The sequence below is a fragment of the Entelurus aequoreus genome, linkage group LG07 (genome assembly GCF_033978785.1).
Source record: "Entelurus aequoreus isolate RoL-2023_Sb linkage group LG07, RoL_Eaeq_v1.1, whole genome shotgun sequence".
In the NCBI taxonomy this organism is placed as follows: Eukaryota; Metazoa; Chordata; class Actinopteri; order Syngnathiformes; family Syngnathidae; genus Entelurus; species Entelurus aequoreus.
In genome coordinates, this window is record NC_084737.1 from 20,486,929 (window position 1) to 20,494,348 (window position 7,420).

A 7,420-nucleotide genomic window follows, 5' to 3' on the forward strand; every position below is an offset into this window, starting at 1 on the left:
ATCAGATCATTGCAAAATAAATAACCACATCATGGACTGGGACAACAGCAAAATCATCGGGACAGAAAGTAACAAATTCAAACGATGGCTTTAGAAGGCGATCGAAATAAGGAAGCGGTCCAAGGAAACCATCAATCGGGATGAGGGAGCATTCATGCTCTCACATACCTGGGACTGGTTGGCCACGCCTATAAGCACAGCTGATAGGCAACACGTCACAGTTGTCGGATGACCCTTCTGAAGAAGACTGCAGATGACAGTCAAAACATGTCAGGTAACGTTTCAATCTAATATACTGAAAATATGGTCTGATTACAAGAACATTTGAAAGAGCAAATATATACCGGTACGTTGTGGAATTAAATATTTACATAGAATGATTTTCTAAATGTTTATTTACATAACTGAAAAGGGACCTGCACTTTCTCCTAAAAATTTGCCTATCGTTTACAATCATTATGAAAGATAAGAAAACATGTTTTATTTTTTTAGGGTTTTAAAAATGATAAAGAAAATGCGGCTAATGGGAGTCACCGTTGTAGCCTTCAAAGCCCTCTAAAACAACTTCAAAACCCTACATCAACATTTTATATACACACTACGAGTATACAGTCGTGCTCATAAGTTTACATACCCTGGGAGAATTTATGATTTCTTGGCCATTCTTCAGAGAATATGAATGATAACAGAAAAACCTTCCTTCCACTCATGCTTAATGGTTGTGTGAAGCTATTTATTGGCAAACAACTGTGTTTACTCTTTTTTAAATCAAAATGACAAGAGAAAGTACCCAAATGACCCTGATCAAAAGTTTACATACCCCAGTGACTTTGATCTGATAACATGCACAAAAGTTGACACAAACAGGTTTGAATGGCTAATCAAGGTTCCAATCCTCACCTGTGACCTGTTTGTTTGTAATTAATGTGTGTGTATAAAAGGTCAGTGAGTTTCTGGGCTTCTGACAGACCAATGCATCTTTCATCCAGTGCTGCACAGATGTTTCTGGATTCTGAGTCATTGGGAAGGCAAACGAATTGTCAAAGGATCTGCGAGAAAAGGTAATTGAACTGCATAAAACAGGAAAGGGGTATAAAAAGATATCCAAGAAATTGAGAATGCCAATCAGCAGTGTTGAAACGCTGATTAAGAAGTGGAAAATGAGGGATTCAGGTAGACCAGCAAAGATTTCAGCCACAACTGCCAGGAAAATTGTTCGAGATGCAAAGAAAAATCCACAAAATAACTTGCTGAAATACAGGACTCTGAAAAATTGTGGTGTGGCTGTTTCAAGATGCACAATAAGGAGGCACTTGAAGAAAAATGGGCTGCATGGCCGAGTCGTCAGAAGAAAGCCATCACTCCAAATTACTTTGTCCCTGAAGTTTTGAGGCTTGTCTCTGTGCTGTTTGGCGTAATGTAAGCGGGATACTTTGTGACATTTGCGCAGAAATGGCTTTGTGATTTGAACTTAATGAAAAAGACTGAAAATAAGCCTCCCCCCCCCCCCCCCCCCCCCCCCCCCCCCAAAGCTCCTGGTTTTTCAGCAATTGAACATGCAAATTAATGCACCATTTAAGATGCTTTAGTGTTTAAAGAATTAAAAATTATCAACAGTTTACATAAATACATACCCCATTCATCCAAATTAATCACAATGTGTTTCAGTCACTGTTATTTAGTCACTACAGTAATTACAACTTGTGTTCACATCCACAGGAACCACATGGGTTAGCCTACTGTATACAGTATTTACAACCTTACTAGTGTTTAGCCACATATGGTTAATCTAGTTCATTACACATTACTTTGGTTCATTCACACATTACTTTGGCATTTTTGCTTTGAAGGCTATGACATGAGCATTCCTGGCAAATTTCTGAGCAGCTTGCGTTTTCCTTTTTGTTTCTGCTTTAGAGGATTCTGCCTTGGATTTTTTTTTAGCCAATTTCTGTCTCTTAGACCCCCTCACCACTTCTAACTGCTCCAAATGCAAAAATCATATAAGTACAAACAATGTTTATTCTATTAGCTAACTTCCTTTATCTGTGATTTATAGCACAAAATTAATATCTTGCAGTCATGTTTGTTTCAAAATGATTCAACTATTCAATGTCAAAATATAAACAATAGAAATACTGAACAAAATGTCAGCTACTGTCTTGTTCTAAAACACCAATGAAAATTAAATGTAGCATTTAGACAGGCTATACCGTAGCTAAAGTCACCAGTCTGCCACAATCACGTGTGTTCTTAAATGTGTATTCCACCTCTTCCATGTCGAGACCAGTTTTAATTTGGGCTTACATGTTTTGGGCATTGTTTTATCCAGACGCATACATTTGTTCAAATGTGGCCAAGTAGAAACATTGTGGGTTTCCTGGAAGTCGTGTACACCGCTAAAATAAAAATCTAAGGAAGAGAATCTTTCTGCCATCTTCCATTAGTTGTATTTAATATATAAATCACCCGCTTGAATATTCCCTCTTCTCTTCTATGACTCTCTCGTCATCATTTGGGATGTGCGTGTTTGCTGTGATTTCCCTTCCTGGTTCGATGACCCGCCCTATGTTGCCTCAGATTGGCCTCTCCGTAATGTTTTGCTCTAATCTTAACCAACCGTGACTCATCTTAGTAAACCAACCAGTCATCATTGATTTTTCCCGTATAATTTGTCCCCTGCCCGTGAAGTTGCACTAGTCCTGTTCTCTCTCTCTTCTCCCTCTCTTCTTTTGTAGCATGTAGCTTAAGTAAGTGCTACATGGGTCTAAAAATAGCTAAGCTACGAAAATCGCTACTTTTTTAAAAAGTAGCGACGCTACTGCCGAGCTACTAAGGAAATGCAGTTACGCTACATAGCTTTGACTTTTAAGTTAATAATTTTTAATGGAAAACCATAGTTTTTACCACTGCAGCCGTAAACCGGAATGTATTATGTTGTGTATTGAGCTGTATGTTTTGTCTGCATGGTTACACCCAGTGACCACCAGGGGGAGTGCCAGGTGGGTTCATATATGTTGGGTTGAACTTCCGTTCGGTGTGTGGCAATAAAGCTGTCTAACGTCTACACCAGCTCCCGACTCGGCTCTCATGATTACATAGATAAGGTGAAATATGAGTATGACTGTTAGTGTTACATACTAACAGTCAGTATACAATAATTGGCGACAAGCACGGATGCGCCTGCCGACGGATTAAGAGGCGGGTGGCGGCGAATCCGCGGAGTTTATCGACGGCTAGCGTTAGCTTAGATTTGTTAGCATTAGCTCCGCATAGCAGCGGAGGTACGACTCACGTCGGGACGACCTGCGAGCATGGCGGGCATCCTGGGACAGATGGACGCCTTTGATGAGTCGACGGAGCAGTGGTCGACATACGTGGAGAAGTTTGAGCACTTCGTGGCAGCAAATGGACTGAATGAGGGGAGGAAGCTGCCGGTGTTTTTCAGTGTGATGGGACCGGCGACGTACGGTCTACTGCGCAGCCTCATCGCCCCAGAGAAGCCGGGCACGAAAACGTATGATGAGGTAGTGACATTGTTGCAAGCACATTTCTCCCCAAAGCCCATAGTGATTGCGGAGATATATAGATTTCATAAGAGAGATCAGGGGGAGGGGGAAACTATTACACAGTATGTAACAGATCTAAAAAAAATTATCAGAGCACTGTGAATTTGGAGCTTACCTGCAGGATGCACTAAGAGACAGGTTAGTGTGTGGGTTGAACAGTGAGTCGATTAAAAAGAGGCTGTTAACAGAGAAGGATTTAACATACCAAAGAGCAGTTGAACTAGCAGTTTCAATAGAAACAGTGGCACGTGAATCTCAACAGCTTAGTAGCTCACAGAAGGTGAACGCTGTCTCTCTCTCCTTGCCACCGGGCCGTAAATGCACTCGTTGTGGTAGAGTAAATCACAAAATGGAGGAATGTTTTTACAAGGACCAGTCCTGCCACAATTGTGGAAAAAGGGGGCACATAGCTCGTATGTGCAGGGAGGATAAAGGGGGACCGAAGACAACACATTTTTTTGTGGTTAAAAAGGGACAGAAAACGAAAGGAAAATTCAAAAAGAGAGCCCATCAGGTAGAGGCGGAGACTAAGCCCAGCGACCCAGAGACAACAGATTCAGATGGGGTGGGAGGCTTACATGTAGTGGAGGTAGAAAAAAAATGTTAAACATGATAGCGCTGCGTCAGCAATTATCTGGGTTAGACCCAAAGTGGAGGGACAAACTATAGAAATGGAGTTAGACACAGGTGCTGCAGTGTCGATCATTTCAGAAAAACTATACAATGCTAAATTTAGCCAGTTACCCCTCCGTACCACCAACCTACTGTTGAGATCGTATACAGGGCAGGTTATGACACCCTTGGGGGTAATAAAAGTAGACGTGCGTCTCAACAAACAACGGGCACGTCTCCCCCTGTATGTGGTTAAGGGTGACGCTCTCTCTCTTTTTGGACGAGAATGGTTGCGAAAAGTAAAGTTAGATTGGACAATGATTAAAACTATTCGAGCTACACATCCCATACAGGAAGACCGCACAATGGCGACAGTACTAGACAGCCATGCCAGGGTGTTCCAAGAAGGTCTAGGTACACTAAAGGGCTTTGAGGTGGCGTTAACCCTCAAGCCGGTGCATCAACCGAAGTTCTTCCAAGCACGGGCGGTGCCGTATGCACTTCGGCTGAAGGTGGAGGAGGAATTAGAGCGTTTGGAACAGGGGGGCGTACTGTCTCCAGTACAGTTTAGTGAATGGGCTACTCCAATTGAACCCATTGTAAAAAAAAATGGGAAAGTACGTATATGCGGAGATTTTAAAGTGACCTTGAATCCCGCGCTTTGTGCTGAACACTACCCCATTCCGAGGATAGAAGATCTTTTCGCATCGCTAGCAGGGGGGCAGCGTTTCAGCAAATTAGATCTGGCGAACGCATATTTACAGGTGCCGGTTCAGGAAAGCTCCCGTAAATATCTGACCATTACCACGCAGAAGGGAATGTTTTGCTATAACCGTCTTCCATTCGGGATCACCTCTGCGCCGTCAATCTTTCAGCGAGTCATGGACCAAGTGTTGCAGGGCCTCCCCAACGTCCATCGTTTCCCGGACGACATTTTGGTGACTGGGGAGAACGATGCAGATCACCTAAAAAACTTCGATGCAGTGTTGGGCCGATTGGGAAAATTCGGTTTGCGAGTACAGAAGGAGAAATGTGAATCCTTCAAGAGTTCATTAGAATATTTGGGGCATGTCATTGATAAAAAAAGGGCTACATAAGTCCCCAGAGAAGCTTAAGGCCATAGCGGAGGCCCCAGCCCCCATTAATGTGAGTCAGCTCCGTTCTTTTTTGGGCCTGATAAACTATTATGGGCGTTTTGTTAAAAACATGGCAACCATGCTCAGCCCGTTACATGAGCTGTTGCACACCAGAGTGGCATGGAAGTGGTCACCAGAGTGTGAGAAAGCCTTTAAGGCAGCAAAAGACCATTTGCAATCAGAACAGGTGCTAACGCATTATGACCCCAGGTTGCCCCTGCGGATAGCGTGTGACGCGTCGCCGTATGGGGTGGGCGCGGTACTTTCGCACGTGATGCCCGGTGGTGAGGAGAGACCCATAGCCTTTGCCTCTAGGACACTGAGCAAGGCAGAGCAAAATTATGCTCAGATTGAAAGGGAGGCGCTGGGAATTATTTTTGGGGTATGTAAATTCCACGCCTATTTGTACGGGTGCCATTTTACACTACTCACAGATCACAGACCGCTGACAAGTATATTGAGTCCCAGTAAGGCGACGCCACCTATGGCGGCCGCACGACTGCAGCGGTGGGCGTTAGTGTTAGCGGCACACAACTACACAATCCAATACAGGAAAGCAGCAGATCATGGGAATGCAGATGGTCTCTCACGGTTGCCACTGCAGGTAGCGCATGGGGAAAAGCCAGACGCAGTAGATAGGGTGACAGTACATCACCTTGAGACACTCCCAGTGGACAGTGAAGATATTAGGAAGGGAACTAAATATGACCCAGTGCTCTCTAGGGTAGTAGATATGGTAGTGTCAGGCCAGTTTGTTGGAACAGTTGGGCAGAATGACGCGTTGGCACCCTTCTACATGCGACGAGACGAACTGACGGTGATCCAGGGGTGTTTGCTATGGGGCAGTAGAGTGGTGGTGCCTCCAGCGTTGAGACCGCAGCTTCTGAAGGAACTACATGCCGGGCACCCGGGCATGGTCAAGATGAAGGCCATTGCACGGAGCCATGTCTGGTGGCCGGGGTTAGACGCCCAGATTGAACAGCAGGCCAGGACATGCTCTACGTGTCAACGGAACCAAAAGAACCCGGCGCTCTCCCCACTGCACACCTGGTCGTGGCCGGGATCTCCATGGCAACGGATCCATGTGGACTTTGCGGGGCCGTTCGAAGGACACATGTTCTTGGTGGTGGTAGATGCGTACTCTAAGTGGCCGGAAGTACAGGTGATGAAAACGACGACGACGGAGAAGACTGTACAGGCCCTGAGGAGTATGTTTGCCCGCAACGGAGTACCAGAGACACTGGTTAGTGACAATGGGCCACAATTCACAGCGGCAGAGTTCGGGGCATTTCTCCGGGCAAACGGAGTGAAGCACAAAAGGTCAGCGCCGTTTCACCCCGCCACGAACGGTCAAGCAGAGCGTTTTGTGCAGACGCTGAAGCGTTCATTGAAAGCGTCTAGGGGAACATTTACGCTGCAACATCGAGTGGAGGCATTTTTACTCAGCTACAGGAATGCGCCTCACATGACGACGAGTGAGTCTCCGGCTATGCTCTTCCTGCGCCGTCGGCTCCGCTCTCGCTTGGACCTTGTGAAGCAGAACGTGTCGGCTACGGTGGAGCTGGCGCAGGAGGGCCAACGAGAACGCAGAGATCTGGTGGCTAAGGACAGACGGTTTGCAGTGGGGGAGGCCGTGCTGGTGCGTGATTATCGACGGGGGAGGAGAAGTGGATGCCTGGACTGGTGGCATCACAAGAGGGACCGGTATCCTACTCCGTGGATGTGGGGGCAGGCGCACTCTGGAGACGTCACACAGAGCAGATGAGAGCCGGTGACCGTGCGCTTTTGGTTCCCACTGGTCCAGAGCAACCAGCTGTGCCGAGTGAACTGACAATTGGGGCCCAGCCGGTTGCTCCCCCCCCCCTTCTCCGGCAAGAGGGGATGCTCTGGGAACCGGGACAGTCGCCCCCGAGCCAGGAGGGTCACCCAGACGGACAGCGGATGTTGGCGCGCCAGGCCGGAGGTATCCACTCCAGGTTACCAGAGCACCAGACCGCCTTAATCTCTGAACCGGGGGGCATGGGTTGTTAGAGAGTCATGTCACGTTTTGGGGCAGAATAATCCCCGTTGACTGACTCCGAGGTTCGGGGGTAGTCTACCCCC